This window comes from Conger conger, chromosome 13 (genome assembly GCF_963514075.1).
Source record: "Conger conger chromosome 13, fConCon1.1, whole genome shotgun sequence".
In the NCBI taxonomy this organism is placed as follows: domain Eukaryota; kingdom Metazoa; phylum Chordata; class Actinopteri; order Anguilliformes; family Congridae; genus Conger; species Conger conger.
The window spans coordinates 32,298,375-32,318,915 of NC_083772.1; the positions used below are offsets into that span (position 1 = coordinate 32,298,375).

At 43.1% G+C, this 20,541-nt stretch overlaps 1 long non-coding RNA gene across 1 annotated transcript in view; it reads left to right on the forward strand.

Moving 5' to 3' along the window:
• The first annotated feature begins 639 nt into the window (after positions 1–639).
• The window catches only part of LOC133108553 (uncharacterized), a 179,645-nt gene continuing 159,743 nt past the window's right edge, over positions 640–20,541 (forward strand). Inside the window, exon 1 of the long non-coding RNA XR_009704671.1 lies at positions 640–890. This is a non-coding gene — a long non-coding RNA (uncharacterized LOC133108553). The remainder of the gene's footprint in view (positions 891–20,541) is intronic.

The window sequence follows — 20,541 nt, forward strand, 5'->3', positions numbered from 1 at the left end:
CTGTGAAATTGGCTGGTGAATTTTGGGATGCTCCAGCCACGGTGGCTATTGAATGAAACAAGTTTTCTGCCCTGTCTGCTTTCTATATATAGGCTATTTTTAAATGTGTATTCGCATAACTGACATTCATCATGGAGAACAAAATGCACACATTGGATTTAAAATTGTCTTAAAATGATGCACATTACAAACACAGCCTATAGATGTTGCACAGAAGCAAGCTTGGGATCTTGAGAAACGTGCTCAGGACAGGTTGGCAACCCATTAGAGCAGGGAACTGCGCAGTGTGATAGCCTTACCAGCATTGCCGGTATTGTGTTTCATTATCTCCGTTACCCTGCTTTCGCCTATTGAAATTTATGCAAAAATGTTTTTGCTTTTAGTATTGATATAGTAACGCGGATCATCGGTTACATTTTGGTTTCTACTTGGTCGTTGCTTGGAAGTCATATCTGTATTTACGTATAATCGCGATGTGTTCTCTGCCCTCCCGAAGCTGTGCGGAGCATCTTCAACCAAAAGGATATAGGGAACCTCTCTTTTCAGAGGAGGCACTCGTCTGCTTTCCTGCGAGGTTACGTTTGAAAGGAGAAGGAAGAAGGAGAAAACCTTGGACAAGCGTGTGATGAGCAATCCTTAATCAGATCCAACAGGAGGATACTTTGAATATCTCCAACTGTTTTATACAGATGTAATACACGAATATTTTCCCGACATGCATCAAACAGTATAAAGGACAGGACGAAACGATGAAAATTATGGGACCTTTTCTTTTTTTACCTCCACAGCCATATAGTCACTCGTATGCGATATGAAAAACGTATTTTTGAAAATAAAATAAACACAAGCGAAAACACGGACAACACAAGCGGCGCGCGCGGATGAGCTAGGTAAGGTGTTTGGTTTCAAGAAGATTAGGCTTTATAATTTGGCGTCGACAAATCAATAAAACTAATAATAGGAGTATTGTTATATTAAAATAACAATGTTGATCAAAATGGTCAGATTTAACGTACGGTTTCTTTTGCATAAGTTTTTGGTACCCTACTTAGTTGTAAAATCATTAAAACCTGCAGCAAGTAGGCTATGCTTCCGGATACAGTACCGTGCAACTATCTTTAACCGAAATGTGCCTATCGTTTGGTTGTATGTTTGCAAGCCAATATCCATTTCGGAGTTTCGCTTGTCTTCATGCGTGTAGTTGGAAAAAAGTCGATGCGGTCCCACCGCTCCCTGTTTCTTGTACAATTGCTCGGCTCCTGGCAAATTTGCGTTTCAAGATACATATATTTGCATCAGAATTGAGATGATTCTAATGTATAATAAATGAGTTGTATACATACATTTAATGTGTTTTCACCATAGGCTTCTGTTATAGCCTGTAATGTTGTATTCGTTACAAATGAATGGACCGTGGGGGCCTGTCGTTCATTGATGGGCTATTTGATTTAAACAATATCTTCTGTCAGACAGGGTTCGTAATCAGAATATAAACTTTAATCATTTGTGAGTCCATGTCAGTCCATGGGACATAAATGGTTGGAGTAGGCCTACTTCAACTACGAACGGAGAAGGTGATTGCGCGCAAACACAGACATTATTTATTAATGTTCACAGTTTATTAGAGTGCTGCAGACCAAGTTGTGTGGGATTTATTTAATTAAACTGGCAACGCGATCAGCAGACTTGGCAGCGCAACATGTGACATCTCAGGTGTTAGAAACACTTTGAAGGGTGAGCTTTCAAGGTCCGTTCACACCAACGCAGCACATCTCGCTAACACGAATCACATAGCACTGCTAACGCATCGCATTGTCCAGTGGGACTAGTTCAACATCTTTACTCTGGCTTTCTGACGTTGGACACATTCTCAAATTCTATAATTACTGTATCTGACTGCAACTGAATGCATATGTGTGGTTAAGTGTAGCCTATAGCATTTGATTATGCCTACGTATGGCTGTTTGTCTGCTTGTGAGATATCTTCTTAACTTTTTAGTTTGTATATACACTCTGTGAGCACTTTAATAGGTATTTATTAGACTTTATTAGACTCATTTTTTAGACTTGCGGTGTTGCCTATCCACTTAAGAGGTTTGACGCATTGTGTGTTCAGAGATGCTCTTCTGCGTACCACTATTGTAATGTGTGGTTATTTGCATTACTGTCACCTTCCTGTCAGCTTTGACCATACTGGCCATTCTCCACTGACCTGTCTCAATAACATGGTGCCCACAGGACTGCTGCTTACTGGATGTTTTTTGCATAATTCCCTGCAAACTCTAGAGACTGTTGTGCGTGAAAATCCCAGGAGTTCGGCAGTTTCTGAGATATTAAAACCACCCTGTCTGGCACCAACAATCATTCCACGGTCAAAGTCCCTTAGATAACATGTATTCCCCCTTCTGAAATCTGGTAGGAGCAACAGCTGAACCTCTTGACCATGTCTGCATTCTTTTATGCATTTAGTTGCTGCCACATGATTGGCTGATTAAATATTTGCAGTAACAAGCTGGAGTATAGGTCTACTTAAAGCGCTCACTGAGTGTATATGTATGTATATATCTGTATATATGTATTTTTATTTTTATTTTTTTGGGAGAGGGGAGGGTTTAGATGTTACTGCCTGTATAGATGGATTGTGTCACCTCCCCTCTCCCTTCTAAAGCCTCCCACCTTAGTCAATGTATACTGTCTTGAGCGTGTTCTGTACAACTGGATTGTGAATATATCTATTTTGAAATTAAATGTTATCCTAAAAATAAATAATTACCAAAAAAATAATAGTGATTTGTGTTGCAAGCATTTGAGGAAGTTCTCAAGAGGAAGTTTCCCAGGGAAACTCTCTCTCTCTCCCTCTCTCTCTCTCTCTCAATTTCAATTAGATATGCTGTATTGGCATAACAAATTCTGACACTGCCAAAGCTTGTTGGATGAACAACAATGAACAATAAACAAAAAAAAATCAATAATTGTACCGTAGTTATAAATCCAAATGTAGTATATTAACAGTGATAACAATATTAATAATAATAATGTCTCTCTCTTTCTGTCTCCACTGACCGATCATTTATTTCAAGATGGTTTCCTTGCAGACTTTACACAGAACACACACAAACAAAATGCCTCCCCCTCTCTATTGGCACAGGACTCAGGCCAACAAGGCTTTTGGGTCGGACAACATCTGTGGGTGTACACTGAAATACTGTGCTGAACAGCTGGGTGGAGTGTTTCAAGTTCTGTGTCAGAACTCCCTGGCCAAAAGCACAGTACCCCAGGTGTGGAAACACTACAATAATTCAAAGTAAGAGCAGCCCCAAGGTTCCAAACAACTTCAGACCTATAGCCCTCACCTCCCTTGTGATGAAGGCCTTTGAGAGGATAGTGAAGAGCTACATCCCCAAGGTCACTGTCGAACAGATGGACCCTCTTCAATTTGCACATGGGGGGTGTAGACTGGTGGATGATGCTAAATTATTCGTACTCGATACCATACATAAACATCTCTTTATGTATGGTGATACTGTGAGACCTCCTGCCTGGAGGTGAATGTGCCAAAGACCAAGAAAATGGCTTTGGCCATCTCCTCCAGACAATCAACATCGGCATCAGCACCCACACACATCAGCAATGCAGCGCCTTGTTCGCAAGTGCAATTAAAGCAGTGCCCCTTCGATATAGAGATCCGAAACTGAAACATCTTCAGTCTCTTCGGAGGCAGGTGTTCATGTTTTTAGATAGTCCGACACAGGATTTAGAAGTGGCTTTCTGGATCGAGCACGAGGAAGAATCATATGACATATGCCTGTTCTGGCAGCATTAAATCTTTTGAGTGCAGAGACGTGGGTCACAAGTGCTTGCCCGCGTAGGCAGCAGGCCCAGGGAGGCGATGCCGCGGAACCCGGTCAGCAGGGACTGGGGCACGAGAAGAGACTAGCGAACAGTCATAACCGGAGGAAGCACATTCTGCTGGTAGGATGGTCGTTTGCTCTGTAGTTTCTGAACAGTCGGGGGAGGCAGAGGCTGAACATGATGAGGCGGGCGCAGTTGAGACGATAGTTGGGCTGAACGGTGCAAGTGATACTGCCCAGAGTTGGGTTGTGGGACTCCGAGGCCTGGAGGCCGTGCCCAGCCCGAGTGGGGATAGTCAGGTAAGTCAGGAGGGGCAGTGTCAGAAGTGCTGGTTACTGAGAAAAGCAGGATTAGCGAACGCAAGGAAATTGAATGCGATTCAGAGTCGGATATGTCTGTAGGGTCTGATTCTCAGGGTGGCGATCTATATTCTCTTGAGGAAATGAATGAATTTCTCGATGAAACGTATGAAAGACTTTTTCCCTGGATCAGGACAGATTGTCCCAGCACTTCAGAAACTTGTGGGCTTGGATCTCCTAAGAAATAAAAAGAGCTTTCGGTTAAGAAAGCATTTAACTGGGATAAGGGAGGCATCGGAAGGCGGCAATAATGAGAAAAAGAAGAAAACCAAATAAACATGGGAATGATCATGCATTAGAAGGGTGTTTTCTCCCTTTATTGTGTTTTCTGTTTCTTTTACTTAACCTCCATTTGCAGTTTTTAAGGGTTGGGCCATTAAGTATCAATGGTGGGAGGGATAGTCAGAATAGGGCTTTAGTTTCAGAAGTTATAAAACAGAAAAAACTACATGTCATTTTCCTTCTGGAAACTTGTTTTTCTTCAGGAAAAAAGCCATGAAGCTAATGAGGCTGACTGGGGGCTGTGGTGGGAGGTTCGGCCATGGAACCAATTTCAGCGCTGGTGCGGTGATTCTTTTTTCCCCAAATGTAGCCGTTAATATTTTATCCACAAAGGAGGTGGTTGGTGGCTAATGTAGAAATCAAGGGGAAATTGTTCTCATTTTTGTGTATGCCCCTAATCAGGGGTCTAAGTGATTAGACATTTTAAGGGAGATAACAGGGGCTTTGTTACAGTGAAATCATGGGGGGTGTATAGTAACTAGGTGGTGCAGAAGTTCCTGGTAGATTTCTTCTGGTGTGGACAGCACTAGATCCAAGCAGCTGCTCTATACTTACCCCTTCATGAAGCAGCTATTTCTCATTCAGCCTGAGGAGGCTGACTGGGCTCACACCTTTCTACAGTCAGTGATACAGGCTTGGCAAGTTTTTAAAACTACCCACGTACCTGCTGGAAAGCCGGGGATGTGGCTATTTATGGAGCCAGGTGTGAGGTTGGCCGGGTGGTTGAGGCCCAAAAACCGAGACAAATCCAGATATGCAGTCCAGGTGCTTTTATTTACACAGTGGACACCAATTCCGTGCAGCAATAGGTACAGTGCAGGCCCGGCCAAAATAAAACAAAATAACTAAAGGAAAACTAATAGGAAAAAAATAACTAAAAGCAAAACAGGCAAACAAAGAAAAACTCAGCCCTGCACTAGGCAACGTCCCTTTTACTCCTGGGCCCTTGCAGCTCTCCACACTGGCTGGTCTCTTTCCACTACGGCAGCAACTGAACCAGAAACCCCCCCCCCCGCCCCGGAACTCCAGCCTCCTCCCTTATATCCGCATGGGTCCTACTAAGAGAATGTTGATTAGTAATTAATAATCAATTATCCCCTGGGAGGTTAATACCTGGTCAACAACATATCCACACAACTCCAAATTATATTATAAAACATTATAATACATCTAAACAATGTTGTGATCAACAATGACAATTAAAATAACATTGCTCACCGAACTACCACTCAACACCCCTCCAACTCTACCATCCTTGGTGCCTTCCCCGGGAACCCCCCTTCATAAACACCTGGTACCCTCCAGTACAGGTTCGGCAGTTCCGGGTCTAAACAGAGGAGCGTGAGAGCAGAGAACAGGTGACAAACAATTGGTTGTCTTTACCAAACACTTAACAATAAATAAAAAGACATTCAGTACAAAACTAGTCTGTGTCTTTTTCTTTAAAACACTTTCTTTCTAACACTGACCCACGATGGAAAAATACTAAAACATTAACTATTGGTCGGCGGGTCTCCCGACATTAACAAACAGAAACAGCCATACTACTCCACCACCACAACGCAGACACCTCCAAGCCGGCTTGATCTAATCATTAATGGAAGTGGCCATGCATTGTGTGTGTATGCGAGTGTGCATCTTACACCATAGGGCACGGCTACACTGAAGACGACCCTCGTGGAGTCCTGGAGAGGAAGTCTGCCATGCAATTCTCCGTTCCTTTCCTGTAGTGGACCACAAAGTCTAACGGCTGCATTGCAAGGAACCACCTGGCGATTCTGGAGTTGGTGTCCTTCATGTCCTTCAGCTAGACTAGTGCACGATGGTCCGTCTCCAGGGTGAACTTCCTCCCTAACAAGTAATACTTCAGGGAGTCGAGTGCCCATTTGATGGCAAGACACTCTTTCTCCACCACAGAGTATCTGCCTTCATGCTTGAGGAGCTTCCTGCTTATGTATGCGATGGGCTGGAGGACATCTGGCTCCCCTTGCAGCAACACTGCTCCAATGTCCACCTCCGACACATCAGTCTGGACTGTGAATGGCTGCTCAAAATCAGGACTTTTCAGAATGGGCTCCTTGCACAGGGAGTCCTTCAGGCTCTGGAAGGCCTCCTCACATTCTTCTGTCCACAGCACCCTGTTGGGTTGGTTCTTCCTGGTGAGGTTTGTGAGGGGAGCCGAGATGGTTGAGAAGCGGGGGATGAACCGACTGTACCAGCCAACCAGGCCCATGAAAGACTTTACCTGAGACTTGGTACTGGGCCTCTCAGCCAACTTGACGGCTTCCACCTTCTCCACTTGAGGTCGGATTACCCCCTTCCCCAGCACAAAACCCAAATACCGGGTCTCTTGCTGATCAGGCCTGCCTCTTTGATTTTGCCCAACACCATCTGTAGATGGCTCAGATGTTCTTCCCATGAGCTGCTGTACAGCACAACATCATCAAGGTAAGCTGCTGCAAATGACTCTGTGCCTGCCAGGACCTTATCCATCAACCGCTGAAAAGTAGCAGGGGCACCATGAAGACCAAAGGGGAGGACCGTGAACTGGAAATGTCCAAAAGGAGTTCTGAAAGCTGTGATTTCTCTACTCTCTGGGGTGAGGGGGACCTGCCAGTAGCCCTTGCACAGGTCAAGAGTGCTGATGTAGCTTGAACCCCCAATCCTCTCCAAACAAGTCCAAACAAAACCTCAGGGTTCTTGGGGACCAAGATGACTGGGCTGCTCCACTCACTGGAGGACGGCTCAATAACCCCCAGTTCCCTCAACACCTCCAGCTCCCTCTTTAACACTGGCAATAGGCGTTCTGGGACCCTGTAGACAGGCTGGCGAAGGGGCTTGGGATCTTTTAAGGTGATGTGGTGATGGGTGACATCCGTACAGCCAGGAGTTTCCCCGAACAGGTGCAGGGGCAAGATTTGAAGGAGCTCCTTCCTCTTCTCCTCTTCCAGATGACTCAGATCCATCTGTGACTCCCCCTCTGGTCCTGGTAGGTACTGCTCCACTGGCTCCTCTTCCTCCCTCACAGCCTTGATGAACAGAGAGTGAATTGGTGGTAGTGGAAGGGTGGGACGAGGGTGCCATTTCTTGAGCATGTTGATGTGAAAAGTCTGCAACGGTTGTTTTCGGTCAGGCATGTGGATCTGATATGTCACAGGACCCATTTTCTGTTTGACCTGGTAGGGGCCCTGCCACTTTGCCAACAGTTTGTGCGCTGATGTAGGCAACTTCCTCACCAGGTTCAAAACTCCGCTGTCTAGCTGACCGGTCGTACCATTCCTTCTGCTTTACCTGTGCCTGGAGAAGGTTCTCTCTTGCGATTGCTGTGGACTTCATGAGCTGGTCCCGCATTTTCAGGACATAGGAGACAATGTCCTGTGATTTCCCAGGCCCCTCCCAGGTTTCATGTAGCACATCCAAGGGACCTCTGACCTGGTGGGAGTAAAGCAGCTCAAAAGGTGAAAACCCCGTCAAGGCCTGGGGGACCTCACGGTAAGCAAACAACAGAAATGGCAGCCATTTGTCCCAGTCCTTTCCAGTCTCTGACACAAACTTCCTGAGCATTCCTTTCAGAGTCTGATTGAAACGCTCAACCAAGCCATCTGTCTGAGGGTGGTAGGGGGTAGTCCTCACTCTCTTAATCCCTAACAACTGATAGGCCTGTGAGAGTGTGCGACTCATAAAGTTGGGACCCTGATCTGTCAACACCTCCCTGGGGATCCCTACCTGGGAGAAAAATTTTAGCAAGGCTGAGGCTACTTGCTTAGCTGTCACCTCTCTCAAAGGGAAAGCCTCGGGGTATCTGGTGGCATAGTCACTAATGACCAGGATAAACTTGTTCCCTGCTTGGCTCCTCTCCACTGGGCCCACTATATCTACTCCTATGCGCTCAAATGGAGTACCTATGACAGGGAGTGGAACAAGAGGTACTGGGGCAGTAGCTTTCCCTGCTGTCAACTGGCATTCTGGACAAGTTTTACAGTATTCCTTGACTTGGCAGTACATCCCTGGCCAGTAAAACCTTTTGGAAATGCACATGAAAGTTTTCATAAAGCCTAGGTGACCTGTCCAAGGGATTGTATGACTTATCCTCAAAACTTCCTCTCTACAGGACTTGGGGAGGACTAGCTGTCTACCATAGTCACTTTGTCTATAAAGAAGGTTATTTTCTATCACAAAATGTTCAGTGAGGGAAGTGAGTGAGGGGTCCTTCTCTGCCTCCTTAAAACAGTGCATAAGAGTGGAGTCTTCGTGCTGCTGCTTAACAAGGTCAAAGGGCAATAAATCTACCTGTAGCTCTGGAGCAGGAAGTTCTTGCTCTGTCTGCTCTGTTGGCTGTAGCATAAGTTCCCTCACTTGCTGTCTGCGCCTCTCCAATCTATGCTCCTGTGTGACTGCGGGCCCTGCTACAACTTCTTCCCCATGAAATGGCATTTGTTGTAATGTGTCTGTTAGCGTGTCTGATGTGCTAGTTAGAGGTGCTGTTACTGGCACTGCCTCAGATGTGATGGGTGGCTCTGACTGCTGTGTAGCTGAAACCACTGGTGGCAGCGCTTCAGGGACTGGAGTAACTGTAACCTGCTTTGCTTTAGAACGTGTAACTGCACCACAAAGCCTTTCCCTGCCCTCGTTGATGAGGTCATACACAACTGGAAGATCTGTCCCTAGCAGGATAGGGTAGGGCAGTTCTGGGGCCATACCAACCTTCATGAGGTAAACCTGTCCTTTAACCTCAATGTAAACCTCAGCTGTGGGGGCCTGTTCTTCATGTCCATGGACACAGATGACTGGGATTGTTTCTCCCTCTACCCACAACTCCCTAGGAACCAGCTGAGACCGAACAAGGGACTGGGAACAACCAGTGTCTAACAGGGCTGTGTGGGGCTTACCATTTAACTGCACAATGGCTAGAGGGGAAATGCAGTGTTCTTCAGGGGGAAGAATAAACTCAGGTCTAGGGACATAACTGAGACTGGTGGCTTTGTGCTTTCTAATGGGGCAAACTGGACGTGTATGGCCTGCCTCACCACAGTTATAACAAACAACCTGTGCCGTGTCACCTGGCTGAGCCTTGCTCCGAGTGTTCTCCTGAAATACTGATCTGTTTGATCTAGGCTGGCTAGGAGAGCTACTGACTGGACCACCCCCTTTAACCATCCCCTCAGACTTACCGCACGCTTGGTGTAGTCCAGCGTAGTGGTAGGCCCCTGGACCCTTGTGTGCCGAGACATAGATGTCGACCAGCTCTGCTGCCACTGCTGCCGTCTCAGGATCACGTTCTCTAACCCAGGTCCTCACCTCTGGATAGAGGACCCTGAAGTACTGCTCAAGGACCATCTTCTCCAAGATTTCCTCCTTGCTGGCGACCCTGAAGTCCACCCACTTGCAGAACAAATCCTTGAGGCGGGTATACAGCTCCTGAGGGGACTCATCTGCTGGTGTGTCGAGGGAACGGAAGCGCTGGCGATAAGAGTCTTTATTGACCTCATACTTCTTTAAAACTGCCTCTTTCAGTCTGTCATAATCTTGTGTGTAGGCTGGGTCCATAGCTACAAAAGCACTTCTTGCTTTGCCAGTCAGCAAGGGAATTAGTCGGATGGACCAGTCTTGTTTTGGCCAGTTGTAAACAGTTGCTAGTCTTTCAAAAGTTGTGAGAAAATGTTCAATATCATCAGAGTCTTCCAATCTCACCAGCTTTGGTTCTCCCACCGGCACTCTACTTGACCCAGACGCTGGCAGCTGTAACCTGGCTGCCTCCATGTCCAATTGGAGCTGAGTGACCTGGTGGTTGAGGACACTGGGCTTCTGCTCCTGCTTTGCATTGTCTTTATCCCGCTTCCTTTCTCTTTCCATCTGAAACTGCATAAAGGTTTCAAACATTTTGGCCAGGTTGGAAAAGCTTGCCTCTGGTGAAGTGGTTGTGTCCACTATGGGCTGGAAGCCTTCCTCACGAGCTCCCCCTGTGGCACCCTCTTCCTCTGGAGGCTCTGCTTGCTGCTGCTGCCGTGACTGCTGGTGTTTTGGAGGCATTCTGGACTGTCTTTTTCTTCTGACACCACATGTGAGGTTGGCCGGGTGGTTGAGGCCCAAAAAACGAGACAAATCCAGATATGCAGTCCAGGTGCTTTTATTTACACAGTGGACACCAATTCCGTGCAGCAATAGGTACAGTGCAGGCCCGGCCAAAATAAAACAAAATAACTAAAGGAAAACTAATAGGAAAATAGGCAATGTCCCTTTTACTCCTGGGCCCTTGCAGCTCTCCACGCTGGCTGGTCTCTTTCCACTACGGCAGCAACTGAACCAGAAAAAACCAACTCCAGCCTCCTCCCTTATATCCGCATGGGTCCTACTAAGAGAATGTTGATTAGTAATTAATAATCAATTATCCCCTGGGAGGTTAACACCTGGTCAACAACATATCCACACAACTCCAAATTATATTATAAAACATTATAATACATCTAAACAATGTTGTGATCAACAATGACAATTAAAATAACATTGCTCACCGAACTACCACTCAACACCCCTCCAACTCTACCATCCTTGGTGCCTTCCCCGGGAACCCCCCTTCATAAACACCTGGTACCCTCCAGTACAGGTTCGGCAGTTCCGGGTCTAAACAGAGGAGCGTGAGAGCAGAGAACAGGTGACAAACAATTGGTTGTCTTTACCAAACACTTAACAATAAATAAAAAGACATTCAGTACAAAACTAGTCTGTGTCTTTTTCTTTAAAACACTTTCTTTCTAACACTGACCCACGATGGAAAAATACTAAAACATTAACTCTTGGTCGGCGGGTCTCCCGACATTAACAAACAGAAACAGCCATACTACTCCACCACCACAACACAGACACCTCCAAGCCGGCTTGATCTAATCATTAATGGAAGTGGCCATGCATTGTGTGTGTATACGAGTGTGCATCTTACACCATAGGGCACGGCTACACCGTGACACCAGGTGCATGAAGTCGGGAAATCAAATTAATTCTACACAAACATCAGTGGCGAGCTCAGGGAGATGGCCAGCATCAAGTGCTGCAGAGGATTGTGGAAAACTCTGCCAGGACCCCTCAGAGCGTTTGTGGAAAACCATACTCAATCTGTCCAATGGGATGATGAATGTGAGTATGTTTTCACAGCTCTGTCACTTCTTACACGAGGGAGTGGCTTGGGCAATTGCTGACTGGGGGAGTTTCATGCAGTAAGAAAGAAGGCAGTATACTACGCAGGTGTTAAAAGTGTCTCAATTACGCTCACCGGCAGGGATGATGGTGTCAATGTGGACCAAATTTTACGGTTCAGATTTCCCCAAACAGCTGCTGGAGGTCCCTGTACAAGCCTCCAGTTGAGAAACGGATAGCAGACCTCCAGTGGAGGATCTTCCATGGCGCTATAGCCACAAATAGACATCTGGTGCACCTGGATCCTAGTGTTGGGGAGGGCTGTTCCTTTTGTTTTAGTGTTGGGTTCTCTAGCCCACCTGCTTACACAGTGCTCTCGCTTAGCACAGTTTTTTTAGCCTGCTGTAGAGGTTTTTTCAAAGCTTGGGGGTGGAGTTTTTGTTTGAGGTTATAATTTTTGGCCCACGGAACACGGCACAGAGGAAATCTATACAGATGTTATCAATACAGAAAGATGTTAAGGGGGTTGCTGGCTGCCCAGCTCAGAGTCGAGCATGCCTGCTGCAGGCTAGTGGGAATCCTGGAGGGGTTTTTTAAACATTATGGGGGCTTGGGGGTGTGCTGTCCACCGTTGAAGAAAATGGAGAGCTGTGTCTTGCCCTGTGAACCTTTTTTCCCCCTTTTCTTTTTTCTCTGTCATCTTTGTTGTGTTTGTGTATTGTGATTTGTTTTGGCTGCTTGGTTTCTTTTGTAAGTTTCTCCCTTTTGGTTTTGGTTGTTCTGCATTAAATGGCCTGTCATGTTTAGTTATAATATGATGTTAGTGGCACAATAAAGGTGGCTTAAATGTCAGACTCTCTCTCTCTCACTCTCTCTCTGTCTCTCTCTCTGTCCCCCTCTCTCTCCCTCTCCCTCCCTCTCTCTATCTCTCTCTCTGTCATCCTCCCCCTTCCCTCACCAGCTCATGCTGAATTAAGATGGACTCTTCTTGAGTTTTATTTATTTATTTATTTATTTATTTATTTATTTATTGATTTATTTATTTATTGATTTATTGATTGATTGATTGAGTGAGTTTAGACTCAATCCTGATTAATTCACCTCCACTACTCCAGCGTAAGCTATGGAAACAGCAAGACCAGGATGTCGTTCTCTGTGGTTGTGTGGGTTTGCCTATTCTGCAGATATTCCAATCATTGCATACAGCCATGTAGTCCAGCCAAATTGCCTCTGATAATGGTCAATGGGGCATTTTCTGCATAATCACTCATTTCTGCTGTGACTTCATGCCACAGTAAGGGACACCATTGAAAAAGCATAATATGAATCTCATAATGCTAGTGAGGCTGATAATAATAGCATGAGAAACAGTCAGTCCAGGATAATAACTACACCAATCAGAACCTGAATTTAATGTGAAAAGTTATTTCATCCTAGTGCTAAAAGAATATACATCACTGTATGCTTACATTTTAATTGCTTTACTAACAAAGAATCCACACCTTACATGATAACAAAGCTTCACTCTAATCCACGAAACGAGCTGCTATATGATGCACTTTACTCCATTTTTCTATTAACTGCAATAATGCAAATCAAATGGTTAACAAATTCACCTTTTCCTGTGTACGAAACGGATCACAATATACAAAGCTTAAAGCCGACAAACGCTGCAAACAACAAGACAATGGCTATGTTCTGAAGATCGTTACTTCTTGCCAGAGACGTACAACTGAATCCTGGTCCGTCTATGGAACAGCACAACAACACCACCCCGGCGCGGATTTTACCTTGTAGCTGGCTGGTGGGGAGCTGGCTGGTGATGGTGCACGGGAGAGTGCGGTGCTTGATTCAACAGGTGGCCTACAACATCTAGGCTCTCTTGCGCTGCAGACTGAGCTGGCCCGACAGGTTACTCGCAAAAACGATGGGCCGCAGGTACTCCAGGTGGATGTCCCTTACCACTTGTTCCACCGACGAGTGGAGCAGCCACTGCGATACTCAAGCAGAACAGAGGATGGCTGGAGTGTGCGGAGCTCAATCGGGCCGGAGCGTGAGGGCCGTGAGTAATGAAAGTGTGATCAAGCCACCGACTGCCCAGGAACAATAAAACAAAGACAATTGCTTTTTTCTTTTAAACTGTTAATCACGCTAAAGTGATATCGAATCCACACTTTAAACCAAAGGGAATTTTGGGCGGACATTTATACATAAGAAGCATTATTGCAAAAGGAGATCAAATGCATACATTATTGACTGAATCAAACATGGATTACTTCTGCTTGAGCGAAACTTAGTTCCATTTAAACATTCCGACCAATATGATACATATACCGGACAACAATTGTTATAGAAAGGCTAGAAATGCTGGCAGGGGAGGGGGGATATTGAACTCTTCTCTCGAATGTCTTGCTTTGAATGTGGTACTGTCTCCTCAGATACATTTTAACATCGTTGTCCTGTACAATGCTCCATCACATAATGTCTCTTTTTACGACGATCTGCTAGAATGAATTAAAACGTTTGATAACTACACATAAATTATTATTTACTAGTATTTCAAAATTAATTGGATGGACAAGAAGTGTAAACAGAAACTGAAAACAATAATGTCTGAATTGAACTTTCAACAAATGGTTAGTACACCAACAAGAGTGACTAGACATAGTACGCTAATCGAACAGGACTGTCGGATCATAATATGATTCTGGCCGTCAGAAAATTGACGAAAAACGTTTCCAGAAGTACTGTAACAAGGAAATGAAAAACTGGCATCCCCAGAAGTAAAATGGAACAATTTGAAAACGAGATTAGGAATTTAAATTGGGATAATGTTTTAAATACAAATTATGCTGATATATGCTGTAATGATTTGACTAAGATGCTAACAGGGATAGCTGAGAAATATACCGTTAAAATGAATATCTCTCAAAGGTCCACTCGCTTACCCTGGTTAAATAATTAAATTTGATCACTCGTGAAAAAACTGGATATCTCCCTTAAAACAGCTTTAGCAAGTAAAATACCCAATGACTTCAGTATTTATATAGGTTTGAGAAATAATGTAACAATGGAACTACGTAAAGCAAAGGCCTCTTATTACAACCAGCAGCTAGGTCTACAAACAAGACATCTGAGGTCTTAACAACTAATATGAAACGGGTCTATCAATGGTTACTGCAAAATCATCTCACACTCAGTGTGAAAAAAACGGTCTCAATGTGCTTCTCGTTAGAAAGTGTGATCGTTAGAAAACGATCACAAACTGAAAAACTTCAAGGGACAATACAGAATTAGAAAATCGAGGAGTTAATTAATTAAAATTTCTGTGTATGACTCTAATCTCAAATTTGATGAGCATATTAAAACGTTTTCTAAAACCGTAAAAAACTATTTAAATTGTTTTAAACTTATAAGACACTATATTCCCACAAAATCAGCACAATTATATATGCACGCCATGATTTACTTGCATATCTCTTACTGTATAACAGCATAGAGCCAAGCATCTGATGTTGTTATTAAAACAATGAATTCTTTGTATAATAAAACTTTAAAAATAATGGATAAAAAGCACCAGAGATGGCATCACTGTCTTATACTGAAGCGTTACAACTTATTAAGTCTTGAAAGTTTTATACAGTTTTCTTATCTTAAATTGGTTTTTAAATGCTTGAATGGCACCAGATACACTTAGTAAATTAATTTGTAGATTGGGGGGAAACAGGATTACCAGGGGTGTAACCAGTGGTAACTGTAAAATTAGACATTGCATGACCACTTTTGGACAGTCAGCAATGTCAATAAAGGGTGCTTTCCTCTGGAATTCCTTGCCAATAGAAATAAAAGCTATCACTAATATAAAGAATTTTATTGTGACGGTCAAATGTTGGCTGAAACAAAAACAGAGCTGCTCGCATTTTTAGTCATCATATCAAGTTATTAAATATTTTTCTACTATCTTTTATTTGTAATATATAACACACATGTGTATATATATATATATATATATATATATATATATATATATTTTTTTTTTACAATGTGCTATGTGTGTATGTATTTAACATCTATTGAATGTTTGTATTCTAAGTGTGTATATTTCTTAACCTCTTCCATTTAACACTTTCTGTCTTATTTTTAATATTTTTCTTTTCTTTTCATAAAAAAAGCATAACTAGGGACGCAAGTCGGAAACTCTGTTAATAATCTCTGTTTGCAGAACATCAGCTACATGAACCTGGTGTAAACTGGCAGTAATGATGCTATGTCTCTAGTCATTGTCCCTACTCAAATAAACATAAAATAAAATAAATAAATAAATACACATTAAGGCTTTGCAGATTTTTTTTTTTTTTAATCGAGATTGAGCAGAGTAAGAATATTTTAGGAGCTGACTGTAATTCAGTGTCACTGTAATCTTTAGTGAAAGATATATAGCTGGCTGTGTCATTTAAAAAAATATCCAGTTAAAATGTAATTTTGTTGGATTTGTTTCGCCTTAGCTGAAGGCCTTGCAGCTTTGCTAATCAGAAAAATTCAAGTAACTCTATGAATGAAGGAAGATCAGTTCAACCGATCAATTAAAAGTTGGCCTTTGTACTTTATATTAGTCTTTTTTCATGTTCATGCAATTTTCCGTAAGTGTTTGAGCAAGAACCAGACGCCAGGTGAGAGGGGTAACCTCTGTAAACTGAGGGCCTTCTCAGGAGAGCCTGACTGAAGAAACACATGTATCCATGTTGCAATTTGCAGCCGTTGACAGAAGATTGGAGTAAGATGCATGAACTCATCACCTGTCTGATCAATTGATGGATGAGACCCGGAGAGTCTGGGATCCCCACTGCAGTGAAGGTTAACCAGCTCCTTGTGCCCATCGCTCTGAGTTTAATGCACTGCAGCCTCTACAGAATTCAGCCCCGGGCAGTCATTGGCCACATCTGCCTCCAACTGCCATTCTGTTCTTTGCCACCAGTTACGACACCAACTTGCTGAGAGCCATTATCCCAGCATTTACTACATCTGCCTTCAAGGGCTTGCCTGGAAAGATACATGGGACCAGCAGAGCTGAAAATCTATTCTGCTGTCTCAGGCAATAGACAGATGATTTGGCAATTTTAGTCTAATGAGTTTAAAGTTGAAGCTGCCACTAGTTGGGGAACATCCACATAATCACTCATCAACTTGTTTATTTGTCACTTTATTTTAGGATCAACAAAAGCTTTTGAACAATTAAAGCTGCCTTTTGACCTTATGCTTTGTTTGAGATCAACCTCATTTTACAAATATGATATTTGAAAGAGTTTTTCTCATTTCAGTCAGATAGAGACATATGCTCTCTTTATTCTGATTTAATTAACTATCTGTTTAATCACAGATAATGATAATTCAGTTTGTAATCATGAAGAATCCTCTTTGTAATACCTTTCCTTGTAAATTGCAGCTGACCCATTATATTTAATTTGAAATGGGAAATTAATGTTAAATGAAAATCTATTTCAATTAGATTTTTTTTACAAATGTAATTCTTTGTGTGTTAAACATGTCTTGAGAATTTTATTAAAAATAAAAACCTTTTCAACAATTCACTCCCTTTGTTTTAAAATAGGGCGGCATGAATGGTGCAGTGAGTAGCACTGGAGGTCCTGGGTTCGGATCCCGGTCGGCCGGGGCCTCTCTGTGTGGAGTTTGCATGTTCTTCCCGTGTTTGCGTGGGTTTCCTCCCACAGTCCAAAGACATGCAGGTTAGGCTGATTGGAGATTCTAAATTGCCTGTGGGTATGGGTGTGTGAGTGAATGGTGTGTGTGCCCTGTGATGGACTGGCGACCTGTCCAGGGTGTATTCCTGCCTTTCACCCAATGTATGCTCGGATAGGCTCCAGCCCCCCTGCAACCCTGTTCAGGATAAGCAGGTTAAGATAATGGATGGATGTTTTAAAATAAATTTGGTTAAAAAAATGTATTACATTTTCCTAAGAGAACGTGATATGCTAATCTTTGAATTATTCTAGTGCATGGTTGCAGAATATCAAATTGTGAGTTTGCACAATTTATATGAATGACCGATCAGATCACACTGATGAAGATCAAGGAACTGACTGTGGAACTTCTGAGAAGATGTTACAGTAGGTGAAAAAAATGTGGAGAATGTTATAAAATGACTGAGAAGCTTTGAACCATCCTAGGTTGTTAAGTACTGGATAACCCTAACCCATTATAGCAAAATGGAAGAATATGGAAAAGCCACTATTAAAATTCTAAGCAAACAAATGAGAAGGGAAATTGTCAGAGAAATGACCCTGAGGGCAGCTGCAACACTGACAGAGTTGCAGAGCTCATTGACTGGAGTAAGAAAAACGCCATAGATCAACCATCTCTTCAACACTTCACAAACTCTTTGGAAAAATGGCTTGATGAAAGGCACTTCTGAGAGCAGTAGGTACACACTGTGTGACAGACCCTGAGACTTTCTGGAAGATTTTGTCTTCGGATAAGGCTAAAGTTGGGCAATTTGGCCTGAAGTGCTGTGTTTGACACAAACCAAACATCATCCCTTGTCTTAGGCATGGCGGTGGCAGCCTCATGCTATGGGGTTGCTTTAGAGGAGGAGTGACTGAGAAGCAGGTTGCCATCAAAGACAAGATGGACGCTGCTAAATTCTTGTCTTGTTTCAGTCTGTGAGATATCTGTGCTTGTTCCAACAGGGCAAGGACTCAGAGCACAGCAACATTCACAACGGAAGGGCTTATGAACAAGAAGTATTCAGCAATTCCCAGCCAAATCCCAGACTTAAAACCCTTTGAAAATGCTGCCCTTCGACACTCTCTGTATAAATTGACAGAGTTGTCGCACAATTCCTTGGAGGAATAAGCAAAGATTCCTGAAGGTGATCAGAAATATTTCAACGCATTCAAATGTTAAGGCATCTGGAGAAGTGAAGGGCGTTGAATACTTTCTGAAAGGCATACAGTTAATGCAAAATTATTGGGACAGTGACATAATTGTTGTTGTTTAGGCTCTGTACTCCAGCACATTGGATTTTTTAATAAAACAATAAAGATGCTGTCAAAGTGCAGACTGTCAGCTTTAACTTGAAGGTATTTTCCATATCAGCCTTTCTTTATACATAGTCCCACCCTTTTATGGGAGCAACAGTAATTGGACAAATGAATATAATCCAAAATAAAATAGTCATATTTTTTACCTGGTTGCAAATCCTTAGCAATCAATGACTGCCTGAAAGCTGCAACTGATACACATCACCTGACACAGAATACCTTCCCTGGTGATGCTCTATATGTAGGCCTGTAATGCAGCAATCTTTGTTTCTGTGGTGTTTTGCCTGTAGTCTTGTCTTCAGCAAGTGGAACACATGTTCAGTTGGATTCAGGGCAGGTGATTGACTTGACCAATCAAAAACATTCTTCTGATTGGCCCGGAAATATTCCTTTGTTGCTTTAGCAGTATGTTTGGGGTCAATGTCCCGCAGTAAGTTGAAGTACTGACCAATGAGCAATTCTGATTTTTCAGCCAGCTTTACTGGCATTGACACTTAAACCATATCGAGAGACAACAGCAACAGTGTGTGTGTGTGTGTGTGTGTGTGTGTGTGTGCGCGCGCACGCATGCATGCAATTTTTTTTTAACTGGTTTTATATGGTTGTGGGCATGAGAAATGCATTTCGATTGATTGGTTCAGTAAACTGAACTGGAGGTTACAGATGAACATGTATTTTGGTTCATAAAGCTTGAATAATTTGAATAATTAATCTCTGAAAAGATCTATCTCCCTATCTCTCCATCTTCTCTATCTGTCTGTACAAATATCTGTTTCAAAATAATGATACTTTGATGAGCATTAAAATAGACACTTTGTCATCTTTATCTGTTTCTAAGTCATTGAAACAATATTCTTTGTGTTGAATCATTAGAGGCACTCAGTCCCAATAATGGATATATTGTTTCTTACCTTAAGAGCTTGTGAAAGCCCTGTCCTGTTGTGTCACTGAGACTGCTTGGACATTTGAGAGGCATGTCAAGCTCCGGCTTATCATTTGGTCAGTGTTCAAACATCAAAAAGTTTCTGGGCTGGATAGAAAATATTCAGGTCTAAAACCCCAAAGGCCTAGGGCTAACGATGTCCGTGGTTGAAGATCAAAAGTATGCCCTCCTCAGCACTCCATAAAAGTGTTTTATGGGTGTGCCGTGCCCAGAGTGTTCTACTGCGGGGCTCAAAGTTTGACCTAATTATGCTGCTTAGTTTTGAGAGTGTGTTTCTCTGATAAGTGGCTGAGGAAAGTGTTTGTATGCCATCTTTGTATGCCAGCACAACCCTCCCAGCTATGGGTACTGTGATACTAACACAGGGACAGATAGAGCAACTACTAGTAATCATCAGCGCTCTTCCTCTGATATTATTCTTACTGCATGTGTGCTACACATCAATTTATTGTCTCTGTGTCTCCATATTGCCTCATTGGGCTCTCGACCTCTTTGAAACTGAGGCTGAGAAACAAACATGCAAATAGGGCCAGTGAAGACGAGGGAAGTCTTGACAGCCAGACTCTTCTGCATCTGTCAGAATTGATACTTTACCTTTACCGTCTCCAGCATTGTAAAAGGCTTCACCAGTGTCATTGTGCTCATACAATAAATACTCAAAGGAATGTTCTGGTGGAAGTTTCTGCACAAAATTCAGATTTGTTCTTTCCAGAGCTGTGCTGAAATTCCCAAAGTGGATTGTTGTTCTCTTTCTGAGTAGACAGAGAACAAGGAGGCGGCTTAAAGGCTGGGAGTCTGGTGCTCTGTGAAAGACTTGGTTATAATACTTAGTGTCGGGACAAATAAAAATATGATGTCTTAGTGGTGATGGATGTAGTGGATGTAGTGCTCAATCTAGATCTTGCTTAGAGCAGTG